Source organism: Oryctolagus cuniculus, chromosome 19, assembly GCF_964237555.1.
Source record: "Oryctolagus cuniculus chromosome 19, mOryCun1.1, whole genome shotgun sequence".
Lineage (NCBI taxonomy): Eukaryota > Metazoa > Chordata > Mammalia > Lagomorpha > Leporidae > Oryctolagus > Oryctolagus cuniculus.
Window position 1 is genome coordinate 13,991,255 of NC_091450.1, and position 22,676 is coordinate 14,013,930.

Consider the following 22,676-nt stretch of genomic DNA (forward strand, 5'->3'; position numbering starts at 1 on the left):
GGCCCCTGCACCCATGTGGGAGACCCAGAAGAAGCTCCTGGCTTCGGATCAGTGCAGCTCCACCTATTGAGGCAATCAGGGGAGTGAACCAGTGGATGGAAGACCTCTCTCTCTCTCTCTCTCCGCCTCTCCTCTCTCTGTGTAAATCTTTCAAGTATATAAATAAGTATTTTTTAAAAATAAAGCATGGAATTACGATGGGGGAGAGACTTTTCATTATGTTCTGCATTGTTTAAATTTTATGTTGCATGTGTAATACTAATATATTAATAATGGTGACTATAGGCCTCATTTGGTTCCTTACTTTAATGAGAAAAATTTTAATATTTCACCATGAAGCAAAAAGCTTTTTTTTTTTTGCTATGTGTGTCAGTGTATGTAGATTTCATGAGCTTTGTCATGTTAAGTTCATGTCCACTTAGGATAATTATTATGTAACCATATGTTCAAAATCAGCATTGGGTATTGAAATTTGTTGATTACCTGTTTTAAAAAATGCATTTATTGGGGCCGGCGCTGTGGCGCAGCGGGTTAACACCCTGGCCTGAAGCACCGGCATCCCATATGGGCACCGGTTCGAGTCCCAGCTGCTCCACTTCTGATTCGGCTCTTTGCTGTGGCCTGGGAAAGCAGTGGAAGATGGCCCAAGTGCTTGGGCCCTTGCACCCATGTGGGAGACCTGGAGGAAGCTCCTGGCTTGAGATCAGCGCAGCTCCAGCCATTGCAGCCAATTGGGGAGTGAACCATCAGATGGAAGACCTCTCTCTCTCTCTCTCTCTCTTTCTGCCTCTCCTCTCTCTGTGTAACTCTGACTTTCAAATAAATAATTTTTTTTAAAAAATGAATTTATCTACTTTCACTTTACTTGAAAGCAGAGAGACAGAGAGACAGAGCTCTTCTATCTGCTGGTTCACTCCCCAAATGTCCACAACAGCCAGGGCTGGGTCAGGTTGAAGTCAGGAGCCAGGAGCTCAATCTAGGTCTCCCTTATGGGGGACTGGGACCACCTACTTGAGCCAATCACTACTGCCTCCCAGGATGCGCATTAGCAGGAAGTGAGGCAGTGGGACCAGGACTCGAACACAGGCACCCCAATATGGGACGCAGACATCCCAGATGGCATCTCAACCACTGAGCCACATGTTCAGCCCTGGATGCCTATTTTTGCACTTACCTAAATTATGCCATTTTCTCTTTTGAGGTATTAAAGTAGTAATAACTTATATTACTCAATTAAGTCATGCATGTATTACTGATTGCCTTGATGAAGAACAACCTCCTTTATATAGATGATCTGGCACCTGAGAATTCCACACAGCAGGATTGGGACTTGAGTACCAGTGCCGAGAAGCTTAGCCCTTTTACACCCCTTAAAGGAAAGTTAAGCTGTTCTGCCTATGCCCCAGTCCAGATCCCCTGGGATCACATCCATATCCAGAGAGCCACAGCAGTTTTCAGTTATGCACAAAGCACCAGACTCCAATCTAGAAAACCAAACAGCCTGAAAGAGGTGACAGGCTGAACAGAGGAGGAGCTAACACCAAACGAAGTAGAGTTAATACAAGCCTCAGAACAGACCTCGGAAATACGCATGGTTTTCATGTCCTAAGAGATATTTCAGTCAGTATCACACCCTTCAACCAAAACGAGGCTGCCTACAACAAAAGGGGACCAAGATCTTATACATTAAAAGATGGAGTTGCCGAGAGTGCGAGGCTCTTTTGTTCGGCTGAGGGGAGGGCCGTTGGCCGGGGCCTGCGGTACGCCGCTTCAGCGAGGGGCTTGACTGCAGCCACCCGGCTTGTTGCTTTCTGGGCGCCACTCCCCCCCCGGCCGGCCCGACGCTACGCGCCAGTAGCGCGACTCCGATTCTTCTCGAGCTCTTGGGCGCTGCTTTGAGCAGCGTCACCCTTTACACCAGAAAGCTGGCGGGCACCATGGGGAAAAAACAAAACAAGAAGAAAGTGGAGGAGGTGCTAGAAGAGGAGGAAGAGGAATATGTGGTGGAAAAAGTTCTTGACCGTCGAGATGTAAAGGGCAAAGTGGAGTACCTCCTAAAGTGGAAAGGTTTCTCAGATGAAGACAATACGTGGGAACCAGAAGAGAATCTGGATTGCCCTGACCTCATTGCTGAGTTTCTGCAGTCACAGAAAACAGCACATGAGACAGATAAGTCAGAGGGAGGCAAGCGCAAAGCTGATTCTGATTCTGAAGATAAGGGAGAAGAGAGCAAACCAAAGAAGAAGAAAGAAGAGTCAGAAAAGCCACGAGGCTTTGCCCGGGGTTTGGAGCCGGAACGGATCATTGGAGCTACAGACTCAAGTGGAGAACTCATGTTCCTGATGAAATGGAAAAACTCTGATGAGGCCGACCTGGTCCCTGCCAAGGAAGCCAATGTCAAGTGCCCACAGGTTGTCATTTCCTTCTATGAGGAAAGGCTGACGTGGCACTCCTATCCCTCGGAGGATGACGACAAAAAAGATGACAAGAATTAAGTCTCTTGAGTACCAGCCCCGTCACATCCGACTGTGGGTTTCAAGTGAGGAGGGAAGAAGTTCTACTTGTCTTGACACCATAGAGGTGGCTTGAGAAGATGTCCTTTGAAGAGCCAGTATAGTTTCTGTGCCCTGCAGCAGCCCAAGTGCTTTAAGCTGTTCCAAGCTATGTAGTTCACACACCCATCCCAGTGGAGGGGAATGGGGAGAAGTGTTTCAAGGCAGCCCATTCTGTGCTTTGCTGAGAGAAGCAAAGGGCCTTCTATGAAGGACAAAACTTGCAGAATTGGGTGTGTGGGAGAACAAAAAGATACTGTAGGTCTTCAAAGAGCATCTCCACAACCCACAGCCTTCTTCCCAATAGTGTTAACTCTGCGTTTTTACAGCGTAGCATGTGTGTAGTTTTTGGCTATTACTGGTGTATTATTTAGGGGTGGGAGGGATGGGATAGGGAGAAAGGGAAATGGGTTGGATCATTTTGATTAAAATTTGGGGCTTGATTGGGGAAATGATGAAACAGTAGAGAACAACTAACTGAAGATTTGGTTCTATGTCCAGGATATTTTACCTTTTCAAAAAAATGTCATTGACACCATAAATGGGGACTGCGAGAGACTGTTTAAAAGCTGTGAATGCCTGAAACCTGTAAGCCAAGGTGTTCCCTGCCTGAGCTTAATGTCCCCCACAGAGGACTAAGCCAGTTCACAAGTTACCAAAGCTGCCGTTTTGGAGATGGAGACTGACTGGGGAGGGAGAATGTACACAGGCAGATAGAGCATTCTGTCTCAGAGGTGCTAATTCTTGAAATTAGACAAGAAGACCCTTTCTTTTCCAATTATGAAGTTGTATCAGCTTATCCATCCAAACCACTGGCTGAGGTATTGGAAGAGGGGAAGAGTACAGGAGCTGGCAGAGTAGGAAAAAACAAGGACCCATACTCTTAAGGTAGCAAACTCTTGAAGCCTCTGGTTTGTTTTGAATTTTGAACTCTGAAACCATGGGTGGCAGGGTTCAGTCACTGACAGCACAAGTTTCATTGAAACTATTCAAGGGTTGAATTTCAGAAGCCCTGGTCTCAGGAGAAGAAGAATCATTCATACTGGGGCAGTGGTTTACTTTAAAACACCAAACCGGTTTTTTTTTTTATCCTAAGAATTAACTGAGACCCAAGATGTTCTGTCTTGATTCCTAAGATCCATCAGTTCTTGACATGGTCTAGACCTGCATCTAGAGCTGCATTGTAAAAATCTCTGTAGGCATGTGTTAGGTTTCTGTGAAAACTTTGTTTAAATGTAAACTTCATACCACACTGTCAGTTTTTGTCTTAATAAAACTATAGATTTATATTCTCTGAAAAAAAAAAAAAAAAAGATGGAGTTGCCAGAATTAAAAACCCAAGAAAAAAGCTAACCAGCAGGACACATATGAGGTACAATGTAACAAGTTGGAAGACTGAAACAATTTCTTCTCTGAAATGCAGTGCTGAAGTCAAAGGAAGAATGTTTCTACCCCCTTATACTCTCTCCCTCCTGCTAATGCACCTCGGAAAATTTGAGAGATAGTTTAATGAGGAGGACTGAACCAGGAAAAAGAAAAATGCTCACAGGGCCTCAGGCCCTCTTTTCTCACAGTGGGCTTCCAGCGCCTTGTAGGAAACCTTACAGTGTAAGGGTAGAACCCAGCCTCTGTCTGCCTCCTTTAGCCCAAAGTGTCCTTTATCAAAAGGAATTTACTAAATTGAGGGAGTGGTGTAGAAGTCATTTGCTTCCCCAATAGCTAAAACCCTGTTTAGCCAGTATTGACCAGAGGGGTTTGTGTAGGAAAATTCCAAGTCCAGGCAGGAAGATTCCAGGTCTGGGGCAGAAGGTAACCGCCGCTCTCTTGTAACCCCTCCTCCCCTGGACCAGCTGAAGCCCACCTGGTCATCATGAACATGCCCTGAGGAGCACTGCACCACTCACCAGTCAAGAGCACCACGGACCGACCAGGAACCTGGACACGAGCTGAACATGCACTTCTCAGCCCCAGTTTCATTCTGAGAACCATCACCCCTAACTCCTTGGAGTTAAGCAATAACTGCCCAGCAACTGCCCAGCTTCTTGCTCTGCGCTTCGCAACAAACATCTCCTTTCTTCCACCACCACGATGTCAGCGATTGGCTCCCCAAGCATCCGGTGAGTGGACCCAGGCTTGGGGGTTCTATAGTAGCGCCTCCAACTAGCTTGGAGGTTTGATCTGCAAAAGACACTCTCCGACGGGAGAGACACGTTCAGCAATTCCCTTTCAGCAATCTACATGAAACTTGAAGCCCTACCTTTTATTTGCTGAAATGCCGGGAGGTGACTGGAGAATGAGTGACTAACAATGACCAGGAAAGCTTCCCAGGGATTTCTTTCAGGGCTACGGAACAGGTTTGAGCACCTGGTGGGAAACAAAAACAAAAATTGCTGGCTGATTATCCCTACAGTCCAGCTGCTTCCTGCTAATAGTTCCATTTCATTCTCAAACTATACGGGATAATCAAATCGGAAACTTCAGGGGAGCCTGTGAAAACTAGATCCGGAGGCCCCAGATCCAGAGAGTGAGACACGGGAGGTCTGGAGCGGATCACAGCAATCAGCTTTTTAAACAAGCCCTCCCAGGTGATTCTCATCGCGTTAACCTGCTCACCACACCTTAAATAATACTCTTTAAACCCACAGCCCAAGCTATCATAGCTTCCCTCTATGCCTCAATGCAAGCTTTTTTTTTTTTTTTTTTTTTTTTTTTTGACAGGCAGAGTGGACAGTGAGAGAGAGAGACAGAGAGAAAGGTCTTCCTTTGCCGTTGGTTCACCCTCCAATGGCCGCCGCGGTCGGCGCGCTGCGGCTGGCACCCTGCGCTGATCCGATGGCAGGAGCCAGGAGCCAGGTGCTTTTCCTGGTCTCCCATGGGGTGCAGGGCCCAAGCACCTGGGCCATCCTCCACTGCACTCCCGGGCCACAGCAGAGGGCTGGCCTGGAAGAGGGGCAACCAGGACAGAATCCGGCGCCCCGACCGGGACTAGAACCCGGTGTGCCGGCGCCGCTAGGAGGAGGATTAGCCTAGTGAGCCGCAGCGCCGGCCGCAAGCTTTTCTTTGCCATTGAAAATCCCTGCCTCCTTCTCAACAACATTTCTTTCGCCAAGAACTGTCCCGCACGCCTTTCGGAGCTCTGGTGCTCCCATTCCCTTGTCCTGGAGCATTTCTAAGTCCTCTCAAAATTGCAGTGCTTTGGTTAAAAGTGTGGACTACAGAGTGAAGCAGACTCGAATTCAGGTGTGTGCGACCTTGATCAAATCATTTAAACTCTCTAAGCCTTACTTTGCTCATCTGTAAAATGGCAGTATTGTAGATGGAATTATATGATGCCTGGGATTGATTGATTGATTGATTGATTTTACAGTTCAGGTGGGGGAAGTGGGCAGGAGTATGGATAACTGATAATTGGTTTAGTTAGATAATGGGTATGAAGGGGTTCATTACATCATCTCCATTTTGCCTGTTTTTAAAATTTCCTTAATTAGATAAAGTTCAGGAAACTTAATTTAAAAATATGAACACCCCATCAGAAAAATAGATAATGAAAAGAAACTCTTGATAATCTTTGCAAGAACTCTCAATGACCAAATGTTTTTAAATATTTGGCTTTAGGGGCTGGCGCCATGGCACAATAGGTTAATCCTCCGCCTGTGGCGCCAGCATCCCATATGGGCACCGGTTCTAGTCCCAGCTGCTCCTCTTCCAATCCAGCTCTCTGCTGTGGCCTGGGAAAGCAGTACAAGATGGCTCAAGTTCTTGGGCTCCTATACCCTTGTGGGAGACCTGGAAGAGGCTCCTGGCTCCTGGCTCTTGGCTCAGATCAGTACAGTTCCAGCCATTGCAGCCATTTGGGGAGTGAACCAATGGAAGGAAGACCTTTTTCTCTGTTTCTATCTTTCACTCTCTGTAACTCTACCTCTCACATAAATAAATAAAATCTTAATAAATAAAACACATAAATAAATAAATATTTGGCTTTATACATTACTTTTAAAGGTAATTCTTACAAATGAAGATGACAAGGGCCAGCCGTGGCTCACTTAGTTAATCCTCTGCCTGTGGTGCTGGCATCCCATACGGGCACCGGGTTCTAGCCCCGGTTGCTCCTCTTCCAGTGCAGCTCTCTGCTGAGGCCCAGGAAGGCAGTGGAGGATGGCCCAAGTGCTTGAGCCCCTGCACCTCATGGAAGACCAAGAAGAACCGCCTGGCTCCTGGCTTCGGATCAGTGCAGCGCCGGCCATGGTGGCCATTTGGAGAGTGAACCAACAGAAGGAAGACCTTTCTCTCTGTCTCTCTCTCTCTCTCTCTCTCTCTCTCTCTCACTGTCTATAACTCGACCTGTCAAATGAAAAAAAAAATGACATCTCTAGGGGGCAGCACTGTGGCACCAGCATCCCATATGGGCACCCGTTCATGTCCTTGCTGCTCATCTTCTGATCTGGCTCTCTGCTTCTGGCCTGGGAATACAGTGGAAAATGGGCCAAGTCTTTGGGCCCCTGCACCCACGTGGAGACCCGAAGGAAGTTCCTGGCTCCCTATCAGCACTGTTGCAGCTATTTAGGGAGTGAACCAGCAGATGGAAGACCTCTCTCTGCCTCTCAAATAAATAAATAAATCTTTAAAAAAAAAAAAAGGTGATATTGCTAAGCAATGACCAAATGGAACCAAATGTCACAGTATCTGTGTTTATTGGGGGAAACCCGACAGACTGGAGGGAAGGGGCGAAGAAGGAAAAGAGGGAGGAGAGCGTAAGACAGAGAGAGACAGAGACAGAGATCAGGAGATGGAGAGGACGACAGAGAGAGACACATGTTCAGGAACAGGTCCTTTTAAAACTTTGCCAGGGGGCAGGCAGGGAAGTAGGAGCAGCGAATCCTATTAGGATGGGGTGGGGCTGACACCGGTAGTTGGGCTATGTGGTTACCTAGCTTCCAGCAATGGTTGCAGGGGCTAGAGCCTAGGATGGTGTCAGGGTATAGATCATGCCATAGATGATGCCTTGCCACCAAAGGAAGCTGAATACTGGCTCTTAGTAAAATCCTTGTTCCTGGTTTCAGCCTCCCTTTACCGATACCTTTAGGCAAGGACAAAACAGTTTTGTCCCTTGCTCAGATGGCAAGGGACACTCCATAAGCTTGCTGTGACTCAGTTTTTTCTTCTACAGCAAGTGTCCATCTCAATGGGGACTCTCAGTAGAAACTGGTTTCCTTCTTGTTAAATTGATAATTCTTCCATCTAGAAAATGTGGGTGTCTGGTTCCTACATTGAATCAATTCTTATTTGAGACCCAGAACACTGAAAATAAATGGAAACACTTAAAAATACCTGGAGTATTTCATGCTCATCTACTGCCCCTTTCGTAAGACAGAGGAGGGCTGGCTGGGAGCATTGGATCTGCTGGCTGTCTTGCTGTGAGACAGAAATGAACAAAATAACAGGAAAGGACATGAGCCGTGGAGTAGAGGGCCTTTCTCAAGCATTATCTCACTTAATCTGTACAGATGACCATGTGCCCATTGTACAGATTTTGAAAGCAAGTTCAAAGTATCTTAGTAACTTCCCCAAGTCCCACAAGTGACAACTGGGATGCCTGAACCATCAACCAGGTCTGCCTGATATGAGGTTCTGATCTTAACCACCACACCTAACTCTCTCACTGCCTACCCTGAAGTGAGTCCTTCCTGTCGTCACTTGTGCAGACACTGTCTCCAAAAATTAACAAGACGCCACCCAGAATAAGCAGACGCACTGTTCATGATCTTTGTCGAAGCTCAATTGCTGCCTCTCACTCAGGAATGAAGTCCTGCTGGACTCTGACCAACTGGTTCATGTCCCCACTCCATCCCTTTCTAGGTGTGGGACCTTAGACAAGCCCCTTCATCAGTGATCAGTCTGCCTCTTGACAGAATAAGTTTTAAAACAACATCAACATCAGGGATTGTTTTGAGGATTAAACAACATAATCCATGGGAAACACTTAGTGAAATGCCTGGCAGATCGTGAATACCCAAAAAATGTCACTTATGAAGGGCAGCGTCTGCTTACCTGTCTTCCCCCAGCACAACTGTTATCCTTCACTCTTATTCAGATTTATGCCTTTATTCACGGATGCCCTCAGCCACAAACATTTCTGAAGGACAGAGACATCAGGGCACTGGCATGCACCTAGCCTTCGGGGTTAGGGAAGCTGCTGCTGAAAAGACGATACAGTGTCGTAGCTGCAATTCTGAAGTGGGAAGAATCCTTGAAATGAAGAATAGGAAAAAAATAAGAAAGATCCCAAGATAAAGCCAATGAACTTCAGCAACACACATATCTGACAATTCACTATAAAACTTGGAACGCATGTTACATACAGAGTCCATGCAGTTCAGACTGCAGGATTTGGATAAAATAACTGGCTGAGCTAGGTAGGATTTTTTTGGATTGTACTTAGAAAAAATTCAAACTGATTTAAGTAAAAATAGGAAAAAGTTAATGTTATTGATTCACATATGTGTAAAGTCAAATAGTAGCTACTATGACTTTAGGCACAGTTGGATCCAGGGACTAAAATGATAAGTGGACTCGGTTTTGTTTTCTCCATATCTCGATTCTGCTTTTCTCTAAGTGGGCTCTGTGATCTGTGTAAAGGCTGGAAGAATTTCACCAGTTTCGGGTTTATGTTTTATCTTTCAAACCAGCTTAACAGAAAAAAAGATGGCCTTTTCCCAACCACCCCAATAAGAGCAGTGATCATGACTAATTAGACACATGAGTCACATGTCACTCTAGACTAATGCCAACAAGAGGCAGAGGAAATTGAATCCCTGTTAGCCACACCTAGGTCACGTGGATACCTTAAAAATAATCAGCCTTAAGCCGGCACCGCGACTCACTAGGCTAATCCTCCACCTAGCAGCGCCGGCACACCGGGTTCTAGTCCCGGTCGGGGCGCCGGATTCTGTCCCGGTTGCCCCTCTTCCAGGCCAGCTCTCTGCTGTGGCCCGGGAAGGCAGTGAAGGATGGCCCAAGTGCTTGGGCCCTGCACCCCATGGGAGACCAGGAGAAGCACCTGGCTCCTGCCATCGGATAGTGCGGTGCGCCGGCTGCAGCGCGCCAGCCACAGCGGCCATTGGAGGGTGAACCAACAGCAAAAGGAAGACCTTTCTCTGTTTCTCTCTCTCTCATTGTCCACTCTGCCTGTCAAAAAAAAAAAAAAATCAGCCTTGGCCAGCAACGCGGCTCAATAGGCTAATCCTCTGCCTGTGGCGCCGGCACACCGGGTTCTAGTCCCAGTCGGGGCACCAGACTCTGTCCCAGTTGCCCCCCTTCCATCTGGCAACTCCCAGCTCTCTGCTGTGCCCCGGGAGTGCAGTGGAGGATGGCCCAAGTACTTGGGCCCTGCACCCGTATGGGAGACCAGGAGAAGCACCTGGCTCCTGCCTTCGGATCAGCGAGGTACGCCAGCGGCCATTGGGGGGTGAACCAACGGCAAAGAAAGACCTCTCTCTCTGTCTCTCTCTCTCTCACTGTCCACTCTGCCTGTCAAAAAATTTTTTAAAAAATAAAAAAAAAATAATCAGGCTTATTGCAGGAGAAAGGAGTGACTTCCCAGGGAAAGAATGGGTTCTGTTGTGGGAAGGAAGAAAAGACGTTCCACAGGCAAAAGCATACACCTCAGGGGAATTTGGTAGAAACTTGGTTGGCTCCTCTTGCACAGAGAGCCTCTTTGAGAGCTCAGTCAAGTAGGCTGATGGCCCTAGTGATCTCAAGGAATCACAGAGAATTTCACACGAAGTGTAGAGAGGATAGATGTTGACTGGAGATGTATGTTCCACTTCAGTGCTCGGTGAGTGAGCTGATTTTCATGCCCAGCCTACCCCAGTGCCCAGTGTCATTTCAGTTCTGCTGTTACTTGGAAGAATGGCTGAGAACGAGACATTAAAGTCAGAAATCCTTGAGATTGAGTGTTTTTAATCCCTTCCAAAATTCATGTTGAAACTTCCCAAGGCTATAGTATTAAAAGGTAGGGCCTTTGGGAAGTGATTAGGCCATGCAAGCTCCTCTCTCGTGGATGGCATTAGTGCCTTATTAGAAGGCTGAAAGGAACTAGCCAGGCCCTTTTGCCCTCCACCTTCCAGCACATGAGGACACAGCGATTGTCCCCTCCAGAGGAAGCAGCATTCAAAACACCATCCTGAAAGCAGAGACCGAGCCCTCACCACTCAGCAAATTTGCCAGTGCCTTGATCGTGGACTCCCCAGACCCTAGAACTGTGAGAAAATAAATTTCTACTCTTTATAAATTACACCATCTAAGGTATTTTGTGCCTGCAGCAAGAACAAATTGAGGCAAATAAGTATGGAAAGAAAGCACAATTCTGACTCTTGAGAGTGTACTTCTACAAAGAGCCTCCCTCTCCCTTTCCTCTCATTGCTATTTCATAATGGGATTGGCTCCTCTTAAAGTCATATTTATAAAAGAGAAATGATTTTACTACACACAGGGAGGACCTGCTAAATCCTATTTCGTATGTAGCAGAGAAGGAGGGATATGTTGGGGAACAAAAGGACTAGAATTGGACCCAACTCAGACAGCATCCAAGCAGTGAGTGTCAGCAGCTGGTTTAGTAAACCAGGCACTGCAACAGCAGTTACTGCTCTGCAGGCGCACAAGTCCCAGAAAGGCTCAAGATGAGAGTGATAACAACCTAACCAAACTGTAATCTTGATAGATACCAAACCAGGGTGAATAGAAAGCCTAGACCCATCGTATGAAGCGACATGGGCTCCAGGGCCCACCATCCAGTTGTTTTAATACATTGTCGAACCAAGATGGGGAACATGTGTGAGTCAGTCTGTAAAGGCAATTCAACCCCAAACACAACAGGAATTAATGAGGTGAAAATGCATGTTGAGAGTCAAGTAGGTGCAACCATTATTCTGAATGGACTCATTTAGATAATTCATGAGACTCCGGGGCAGGTCCAAGGTCATGATGCTTGGACACTGCTCCATAAATCTGAAAGACATAGCCTTCCAAATTCAACAAGCAATATCAACCAATAATACATTCAAAAACCTCCCTGAGTCTTCCTCTTCTGGGGCCAACTTTATAGCCTGTTGAAATAGTGCTTTTCAATGAATTCTTTATTAAACTTGTTTCTTGATGTATGACCTGCCAACGAGGTAGGCTGCTGTCTCCTAAAATATGGATCCAGCTTGTCTGAGGCCCACATCTTGACTGGGCACTGCTTTAGGAAAGCTTTTTCTGTTGGTGATGGATCTGCTTTCTGCAGAAACAGATCACCTATTCTTTCAATCTGTGTTCTTGTCATGCCTGAAGCCTTTATGCCTTCCTTAAGCCTTTCATTATAATCAGCTGCCCTTAGCCTGCTATTCCCTGCAAGGGCTTTGCCTCAATCATAGATGCATTAGAACAATCGCCCTTTTAGCTATGGATCAAGTGATCTTTGGGGTGCCCTATGTAAATGAGAACACTTCAAAATGCTAATCTATCATGGGCCAACAGTTGACTGACAAAGTAATAACAATACTACTATGAGTGGACTGTTAAGAAGGTGTTAAGAAGGTCAAATGGATGGAACAAAAAAGAACATGGAAATACAGAGTACAAAAAATGTAATGTATATGAACAAAATTGACATTTTGAGATCTGATTATTATTTATTGCCCTTGTCTATACTCACAGGGAACAGTGTTTTTCTACTTACTTGTTCAATTTTTTATTCAGTGGAAGATTAAGCTTGTGATTATAAACTGAAAGTATGTCATTGTAAAAATTTTTTTAAAAATAAGAAAGTAAATGGGAGGGAGGGTGGGAAAAAGAGAGAGAGGGAGGGTAGGCTGGGAAATATTCTGTTCTTAAAACTGTAGACATGAAATACATGAAACTTGTTCCCTTTATGTAAATAAAAAAATTTTTTTAAAGAAAGAACATGGCTGAGAAAAAGAATCAATGTCACTAAAAGCATAAACACACCAAATAAAAGGAGAAAGAATACAGGGCAAGTAACGATTGTCCAAGGGGGCAGGACTAAGCTGGAAGAGAGACAAAGAAAAAGACTAATGTTTGGTAACTGGTCTCACCTTGTGCAGTAGGAAACAATGCTCAACTTGGAAAGCTCCAGGGGCGCAGAAAAAGTGGATCTGGTAAGAGTAAATGATATGAAGACACACTTGAGAACAGGGTAGACCAGAAAGTCAAGCAGTACACCTAAAAATGGAGAGGAGAAGACAATATGGCAATTAATCAAGAATACTGAGGAGTAGGAGAGAAGGAAATTTTTCAACAAAAGAAGTATAATTAAAGTACATGTTTTGGTTCTTCGGTGAACAACATTTGCTAGTGATAAATGTAGTCGCATCATTATATTAGGAGGATGGGAGGCGTAGGGACAATACTAGATAATACACCAGAAGTAGGTGAAGAATGGGGTGCGAGTTGTGGTGCAGTGGGTTAAGCTACCACTTTGGGGCTCCTGCATCCCATATGGAACGCTGGGTTGGAGTCCTGGCTACTCTACTTCCAGGCCCACTTCCTGCTGATGCACCTGGGGAGGCAGCAGATGATGACCCAACTACGTGAGTTCCTGCTATCACATGAAGACCCAGGAGGAGTTCCTAACTGTGATTTAGGCCTGGCCCAGCCCTGGCTGTTGCAGGCATTTGGGGAGTGAACAAATGAATTAATGGACTCTCTCTCTCTCTCTCTCTCTCTCTCATTTCCCCCTCTCCCTCCCCCTCTGTCACTTTGCTGTTCAAATAATCTTTTTTTAAAAAATAAATACATAAAAGGGTTTATTATTTATTTTTCAAAAACCATGCACTTTTGGCCAGCACCACAGCTCACTAGGCTAATCCTCCGTCTTGCGGCGCCAGCACACCGGGTTCTAGTCCCGGTCGGGGCGCCGGATTCTGTCCTGGTTGCCCCACTTCCAGGCCAGCTCTCTGCTATGGCCCGGGAGTGCAGTGGAGGATGGCCCAAGTGCTTGGGCCCTGCACCCGCATGGGAGACCAGGATAAAGTACCTGGCTCCTGCCTTCGGATCAGTGCAGTGCGCCAGCCGCGGCGGCCATTGGAGGGTGAACCAACGGCAAAGGAAGACATTTCTCTCTGTCTCTCTCTCTCTCACTGTCCACTCTGCCTGTCAATAAATAAATAAATAAATAACCATGCACTTAAAACTGGTTGCCTCCAAAGAGCAGGAAAAGTAAATAGAAAGGAGATTGGGAGCTGGCGCTGTGGCGCAGCAGGTAAAGCTGCCACCTGCATCCCATATGGGTGCCAGTTAGAGTCCTGGCTGCTCCATTTCCGATCCAGATCTTTGCTATGGCCTGGGAAAGCAGTAGAGGACAGCCCAAATCTTGGGCCCCTGCACACGTGTGGGAGACCCGGAAGAAGCTCCTGGCTCCTGGCTTAGGATCAGCGCAGCTCCCGCTGTTGCAGTCACCTGGGGAGTGAACCAGCAGATGGAAGACCTCTTTCTCTCTCTGGCTCTCCTTCTCTCTGTGCATAACTGACTTAAGCCCCCATAACTGGGTTAAGCCCCTGCCTGCAATGCCAGCATCCCACATGAATGCTAGTTTGAGTCCCAGCTGCTCCACTTCTGACCAAGCTATCTGCTAATGTGTCTGAGAAGGCAGCAGATAAAGCCCCAAGTACTTAGTACCTGGGTCTCTGGCACCCACATGGGAGACCCAGGTGGAATCCCAGGCTCCTGGTTTCAGCATAGCCCAGCCCCAGTTATAGCAGCCATTTTGGGGAGTGAATGAGCTAGCAAATGGAAGATATTTCTGTCTTTCTCTCTCTCATAAATAAATAAATCTTTAAAAAAAAATCTCCACACCTGGTCTCTCCATTGCATCATGCAAATCTGTGTTTAAAAAGACCAGCTAACCTGCTCCACCATGTTTATTGCAGCACTACTCACAGTAACCAAAATATAGAATCAACCAAGGTGTCCATCATCAGGTGAGTGGATAGAGAAAACATAACACACACACACACACACACACACACACACACACACAAGATCTTGGCCAAAAGGTCAAAAAAAGCTATTTATTTGGCCATAAAAAGGAAGAAATCCAATCATGTATAACAAAATGGATGTGCCAGTGCCGCAGCTCACTTGGCTATTCCTCCGCCTGTGGCGCCAGCACCCCGGGTTCTAGTCCCGGTCGGGGCGCCGGATTCTGTCCCGGTTGCTCCTCTTCCAGTCCAACTCTCTGCTGTGGCCCAGGAGTGCAGTGGAGGATGGCCCAAGTGCTTGGGCCCTGCACCCACATGGGAGACCAGGAGAAGCACCTGGCTCCTAGCTTCAGATCGGCGCAGCCATTTAGGGGGGTGAACCAACGGAAAAGGAAGACCTTTCTCTCTGTCTCTCTCTCTCTCTCTCTCTCTCTCTCTCTCACTGTCTAACTCTGCCTGTCAAAAAAAAAAAAATGGAACTAGGAGACATTCTGTTAAGTGAAATAGGCCAGATACAACAAGACTAACACAATGTATTGTCCCTCCTATATGAGTAGAAGTTAGAAAAAATTCCATCTGAATACAGAATTGTGGTTACTAGAGGCTGAGAGGAGCATCAGGGAACAGAGGGAGGTCGAAGAGTGGAACCAAATCAGAGTTAGATAAAAAGACTAAGTGCCTAGTGTTAAAGAGCATAGTGGGGGCCGGCGCCGCGGCTCACTAGGCTAATCCTCCACCTAGCGGCGCCAGCACACCAGGTTCTAGTCCCAGTCGGGGTGCCGGATTCTGTCCCGGTTGCCCCCCTTCCAGGCCAGCTCTCTGCTGTGGCCCAGGAAGGCAGTGGAGGATGGCCCAAGTGCTTGGGCCCTGCACCCGCATGGGAGACCAGGAGAAGCACCTGGCTCCTGCCATCGGATCAACGCGGTGCACCGGCCACGGCGGCCATTGGAGGGTGAACCAACGGCAAAAGGAAGACCTTTCTCTCTGTTTCTCTCTCTCACTGTCCACTCTGCCTGTCAAAATAAATAAATAAATAAATAAATAAATAGCAAGCATAGTAGGGTGACTATGGTTCACAATAACCTGTGATGTGTTTTATGAACAAACAGAAGAAAGGAGCTCCAAGTCTTCAAAAATAATGTTGGTTACTCTGATTTGATCACTACACACTGTATCCATGTATTTAATTGTCACATTTAATTGTGTCCATGTATTTAAAATGTCACACTGTGCCTACCCCCATAAATAGGTACAATTAGTATTAAAAAGAATTGTTTTAAGATAAGGTAATTGGATACAAGAGGAGCTTATCCATTCACATCATTGCTATTCAAAATAGTGTTGAAAGTTCTGACCACTGCAAAATGGTAAGAAAAGGAAATAAAATGTACACTGATCAGAGGAGAAGAAATAAACCCAATCATGCTTGCAGATGACATGATGGCTTGCACAGAAAATACCAAGGAACCTACAGAAAACCATTAGAACTAATAACTGAGTTAAGCAAGGTCATAGGATACATGGAAAACATGCAAAAGTCAATTATATGATTATGTATTAACAGTGAACATATGTAAACTGAAATAAAAATTCAATACCACTTATAATTACTCAAAAATGCAACAGGTATAAACCTAACTATGTACAGGAACTATACGCTGAAATTTACATAAAACTCTAACCAAACATATATATAGCATGTTCATGAATGAGACAATATAGCAAAGATGTTAAGTCTTCCCAAATTGACATACAAGCTTAATAAAATTCTTGTCAAACTCTCTTCAAGCTTTCTTATAAATATAGGCAAACTATTCTAAAACCTACACAGAAAAGCAAAGGAGCTACAATAACTAAAACCATTTTTGAAAAGATATTAACAAATAGGGAGAACTCACTGTATCTGGCATCCAGGTTTATTGTATATAGTTACAGCAATCAAGATTGTGGTAATGGCAGAGGGACAGACATAGAGATCAAAGAACAGAACAGAAAACCCAGAAATAGTGCTACACCAGTATAACTGACTGATTTTTGCCAAAGTTTCAATGAATTCATTGGGAGAAGTGAAATATTCTCAATAAATGGTATTGAAGGAAAAAAAAAGTACCTTGACCTAATCTCACACTTTCCACGAAAAGAATTCAAATGGATCGTAGATAACAATGTAAAACTATATATATTTTTTAAAGATAACAGAAGACAAAATATTTGGGATACAGAGTTTGTTAAAAAACTCTTAAACATGACACTACAGGCATGATTCCTAAAAGAAGACATGAAAATGAAAAACCTGTACTCTAAAAAAAAAACCCTATCAAGAAGATGAAAAGATAAGTTATAAACTGATAGAAAATATTTGCAAACCATATTTGTAACCCAGGAATTACATCTAAAATAAAGAACTATTAAAACTCAACAGTAAAAAAAAAATCCAATTAGAAAATGGACAAAAGATACAGATGTTTTGCCAAAGAGAACATACAGATGGCAGATAAGTCATAAAGGAAGCTCAGTACCATCAGCCTTTAGGAAGATGCACATTAAGACCACAGTGAGACACTGCCTCTACGTACCTTTTAGAAAAGCTAAAATAAAAAGTGGTAACAATGCTGAATGCTGGAAAGGATGTGGAGAAACAAGATTTCCTACACATTTCTGGAATGCAAATGTTATATTCACAGTGGAAAAACAGATTGGTACATTTTCTAAGTATAATAAAATACACAAAATATTTACTAACTAAAAGGCTCAGCAATTGTTTTCCTAAACATTTTCCCCTAAAGAAATGAAACCTTAAGCCTACACCAAAACCTGTACATGACAGTTTATAGCAACTTAATTTATAACAGCCAAAGAAAACAGAAGCAGTCCAAATGGCATCCGATGAGTCCATGGTTAAACAAGCTGTGGCAACCCAAACCATGGACTACTACTCAGCAAAGAGAGAAGCTATTGAGACACAAAACAACTCAGATGGGTCTCTAGGGCGATTTGATGGTTACTCTCAAAAGTGCACAGCAGGTTAAGCCACCACTTGTGACACTGACTTCCCATATTGGAGCACCAGTTTGAATCACCAGTTTTCTCTGCTTCTGATCCAGCTTCCTGCTAATGTGCCTGGGAAGGCAGCAGATGATGGCCCAAAGAACTGGGCCCCTGCCATGTATGTCAGAGACCAGGACAGAGTTCCTGGCTCCTGGCTCCTGGTTCCTGGCTCCTGGCTTTGGCCTGGCCCAGATCTGGCTGTTGCAGCCATTTGGGGAGTAAACCAGCAGGTGGAAGATTTCTGTTTCTCCCTTTTTCTCTCTGTAATTCTGCCTTTGAAATAAGTAAGCAAATCTTTAGAAAAGAAGAAAAGCATACACTGTATGATTCCATTTATATGTCTTCTCAAAAAGACAAAAATAACAATGAAAAAATAGAGTAGTCATTGCTAGAGGTTAGGGATGGTTGGAAGAGGAAAAGTAAGTAAGAATACAAAGGGAGATTGGAACAAGGAAGGCAAAAGTTCTTTTCCTGGCTCTACTGCTTACTCTGAATTCATTTGTTCAACATTTGACAACATTTATTGATTACTTATTCTATGCCTGGCTGGGCACTTTAACAAGTACTATGAATAAGGCTGCCAGATTAAATAAAGGATATGTTACATGTGAATTTCACATATACAATAAGTAATTTTTGCATAAGTATGTCCCATGCAACTTATACAAAAAATGATTTATTGTTTACCTGAAAAATCACATTTAACTGGACGTTTTGGACTTTGTTTGGTCTTTTGTTTTATGCTGTTTTCTTTGCTAAATCTGGCAAACAATCATAGGCCCTGCCCTCATGAAGTTCATAATGTAATCAGTTTAACAAGACAAAAAGTGTTCAGGCAACCACAATTATAAAATACATGAACCATACTGAAAACTATGGGTGCCTGACTTTAGACAAAGGTAGACAGAGTGTGCCTCTGTGGCGAGGTGGAATTGACATGCTGAGACACAACTAGGAAGCAGTGTATGATGGCTGCAGTAGGAATGGTCAAAGTAAAAGAAACAGTGATGGGGCCAGTGGTGTGGTGCAGTGGGTTAAGTCACTACCTGCTACATCAGCATCCCATATGGGAGCCAGTTCGAGTCCTGGCTGCTCCTCTTCTGATTCAACTCCCTGTTAATGTGCCTGAGTACACACATTATTTAATTATGTGCCTGAGTAAGTGGAAGATGGCTCAAATGCCTGGGCCCATGCGACACACATGGGAGACCTGGATGGAGTTCCTGGCTCCTGATTTCAGCCTGGCCCAGCAGCTATTTGGGGAGTGAACCAGTGAATGGAAGATATCTTTCGTCTCCCTCTCTTCCTCTCCCTCCCCCTCCCCTTCTCTTTCCCTCTCTTTCTCTGTAACTCTGCCTTTCAAATAGATAAAATAAATCTTAAAAGAAAACAAAACAGAAACCATGAGGGCTATGATGTAGGAACAGGGTTGGAACTTTCTAGAAGTAGAAAGAAGCCAAGGAAGATGTACTAAAGTGAGCAAGAAAGAAGGATGGGCCAAAGTGATTTTGGAAGCAGAAGCAGGAATTAGTCACAATAAGCACACACATAATGAGATGCTTTTTAAGGTGTTTATTTAATGAATACAAATTTCATATGTACAGCTTTTAGGAATATAGTGTTTCTCCCCCCCCCATTCCCACCCCCACTCCCATCCCACCTCCTACTCCCTCTCCCATTCCATTTTTCATTAAGATTCATTTTTAATTTACTTTATATACAGAAGACCAACTCAATGTAAGTAGAGATTTCCACTGTTTACACCCACACAGACACACAAAGTATAAAGTGCAGTTTGAAGACAAGTTTTACCATTAATTCTCATAGTACACCTCATTAAGGACAGATGTCCAACATGGGGAGTAAGTGCACAGTGACTCCTATTGTTGATGTAACAATTAAAACTCTTATTTTTGACATCAGTGACCACCCAAGGCTCTTGACATGAGCTGCCAAGGCTATGGAAGCCTTTTGAGTCCACAAACTCTGTCAATATTTAGACAGGGCCAGGCCAGCGCCATGGTTCAGTAGGCTAATCCTCCGCCTTGGGGCGCCAGCATACCAGGTTCTAGTCCTAGTTGGGGCGCCGGATTCTGTCCTGGTTGCCCCTCTTCCAGCTGGCAACTCCCGGTTGCCAGCTCTCTGCTGTGCCCCGGGAGTGCAGTGGAGGATGGCCCAAGTGCTTGGGCCATGCACCCCATGGGAGACCAGGAGAAGCACCTGGCTCCTGCCTTCAGATCAGTGCAGTGCGCCAGCCTCAGCGCGCTGGCCGCGGCAGCCATTGGAGGGTGAACCAACGGCAAAACGGAAGACCTTTCTCTCTGTCTCTCTCTCTCTCACTGTCCACTCTGCCTGTCAAAAAAATGAAAAATAAAAAGAAAGAAAAAAAAAAGAAACAAGGACAAAGGGAAGAAAACCAGATAGGAGATCACAGCAGCACGTAGTTCAGACAAGAGTTAAAGGTGGTGACTTCGGTAAAAACTGGAAAGGCACGGAAGAATTTCACAAGTAGAATCAGCAGGACGTAGGGATGGATTGAAAGAAAGGGACAGGAGAAGAGAGGGATCATGGATCACTCCCAGGTCATTGGCTGGAACATCTGGAAGAAGAATAATGGTGCTCATGGGAGGAATGAGTCAGCAGGGCAGTGTAGTTGGGAAATCAAGTGCTCAGTGCTGCACCTGTTGAGACTGAAATCCTAAGGGACAACCAAGTGGAAATGCCAAGGATACGTGGCTTTTGCAAGCTGAGAAGGGAATGTTTCATAAAGGAGATAAGATTTTTAAAAAAGGATATTTTGAGAACTGTACAAATAAACACAGAGAGTAGCACTTGGTAAGCTGTTCATAGATGAACAAAATAGAAAAAGTATGATCATCACCTAAACAGGAAGACCATTCTCCCCCAGCACAACATTCTCATAGAGGGAAGGACTTAGACAAGCACTGGGAGGGCAATCCTTCCCCAGCACTTCTCAGACTTATGAGAATTTAGCCTAAATCCTTACAGTTAGGAGAACTGAACACATAATCTCCCTTATGCTTAGCTGAAGGCCTAGGACATTCTAGGGCATTCCGTTGGCCTCCTGACCCACATGTCAGCTCTAGGGCCAGCTGGAAGACAGCAGGACCATCCCATGGGAGGGCTGGGTCCCAGAGCAATGTTTTAATTCCTTCATGGAGGCTGTGCCATTGGCAGTTTCAGGCTGCAACTGAAGCTGTCTAGAGGTGGAAACACTTCCTCTGGCCTCTTCAATTCAACCACTTTCTACTGATCACACATAGACAGCAGAGTCTCCAAGCATCTCATTGATTTTGGGAAGTAGATGGTTCTCTCCATTATCCAAGTGGGGAAGCTGAGGCTTGGAGAATTTAAATAAATTCATATAAATATAATAAATTGCTAAATGCACACAGCCAGCTAACATCAGAGTCAGAACCCAAGCTTGAATATCTTAAGTTCAAGTTCATGCATTTCCTTTTTTTAAAAAAATATTTATTTATTTATTTATTTATTTATTTATTTTAAGGCAGAGTTACAGAGAAGCAGAGGCAGAGAGAGAGAGGTCTTTCATCCACTGGTTCACTCCCCAGATGGCCACAACAACAAGAGCTGATCTGAAGCCATGAGACAGGAGCCTTTTCCAGATCTCCCACGTGGGAGCAGGGGCCCATCTTCAACTGCCTTCTCAAGCCATAGCAGAGAGCTGGATCAGAAGTGGAGCAGCTGGGACTCGAACCAGGCCCATATGGGATGCCGGCGCCGCAGGCGGAGGATTAACCAAGTGAGCCACAGTGCTGGCCCCTTGTCACTTTTTCTTTTTAACCAAATCTTAAGGAGGAAAGGTTATGGCATAATTAAAGGAATCCAAAAACAAGACCTAGAAAGACTTCATCTTCAATACACAAAGGAAAAAGGAAAATGGGCAAAGAATATGAATAAGCAATTTGCAAATAAGGCACACAAATGCTGGGGAATAAAATGAAAAGATTCAAGTAAGACACACATTTTTATAAACAGACGCACATCATTTTAACCCACTAGAGTCATTTTAAAAGTATAAAAGTCAGAAAATAACAAGCACTGGAAAAGACTAGGAGCTGCTCAGACACCATTGATGGGAGCTGTGGTTTGGCACAGTGACCCTGGAGAAAGAGGTAATGGCATCCAGAAATTCCTAAAATGCTCACACCCAACAATCCAACATCTCCACTTCTAAGTAGTCTACAGAGAAATTTCTATCACTCATGTTCAAGGAGACACATACAAGAGTATTTCCTGTTAGTGACAGGAAAAAAAAAAAGGAAATAACTTAAATGTCTGTTATTGGGGAATAGATACATAAAATGTAGAAAACTCATACCAGAAAATTATAACAGTTAAAGTGAATAAACTAGATCAATGTGCGCCATCATGCATAGATCTCAAACAGACAGACCTAAAGGGAAAAGACAACTTTACACAATGAAGTGTAACGTATGATGTCACTGACTGAGAAAAGTGATGTTTAGGATAAGTATAGATTCCAAGACTAGTGCAGAGAGGGGATATATTTGGAGCCAGAGAAATTTTGAGTCCAAACTCCCCAAAATGTGCTTCCAAAATCTCCCTTTTTAATTTATTTATATTTGAAATGCAGAGAGAAAAACTGAAAAAGAGAAGAAGGGCACACAGAAATCTCGTATCTCTGGTTCACTCTCTAATGCCCGTGGATCAAGTCAAAGCCAGGAGCCGGAACTGAATCTGGGTCCCCCCCAATAAGTGCCAGGGACCCAAGTACTTGAGCCAACACCTGCCACCTCCCAGGGTGTACATTAGCAGGAAGCTGGAATCAGAAGTACAGCCAGAACTCAAACCAGGCACTCTGATATGGGACGCAAGCATCCCATCACTGTGCCAAATGCTCAGCCCCTCCTATTTCTTTCCGACTCACTCTTCATCATTGTCTTCCTGGCCTTCCAGTCTTTCTCCCCATCACTCCCCCTTCTCTCTCTTAAAATCCCCTAATCCAGGCTCCATCAGTGGGTTTCACAGAAACTCCAAGTGTCCTGATACTGTAAGGAAAAATTTGTATTTATGAGTGCTTTTCTGGGGAATG

General features: G+C 44.7%; 1 pseudogene; it reads left to right on the plus strand.

The window, feature by feature from the left end:
• The first annotated feature begins 1,705 nt into the window (after positions 1 to 1,705).
• LOC138847015 (chromobox protein homolog 1 pseudogene) lies at positions 1,706 to 2,632 on the plus strand (annotated as a pseudogene).
• The last annotated feature ends 20,044 nt before the right edge of the window (positions 2,633 to 22,676 follow it).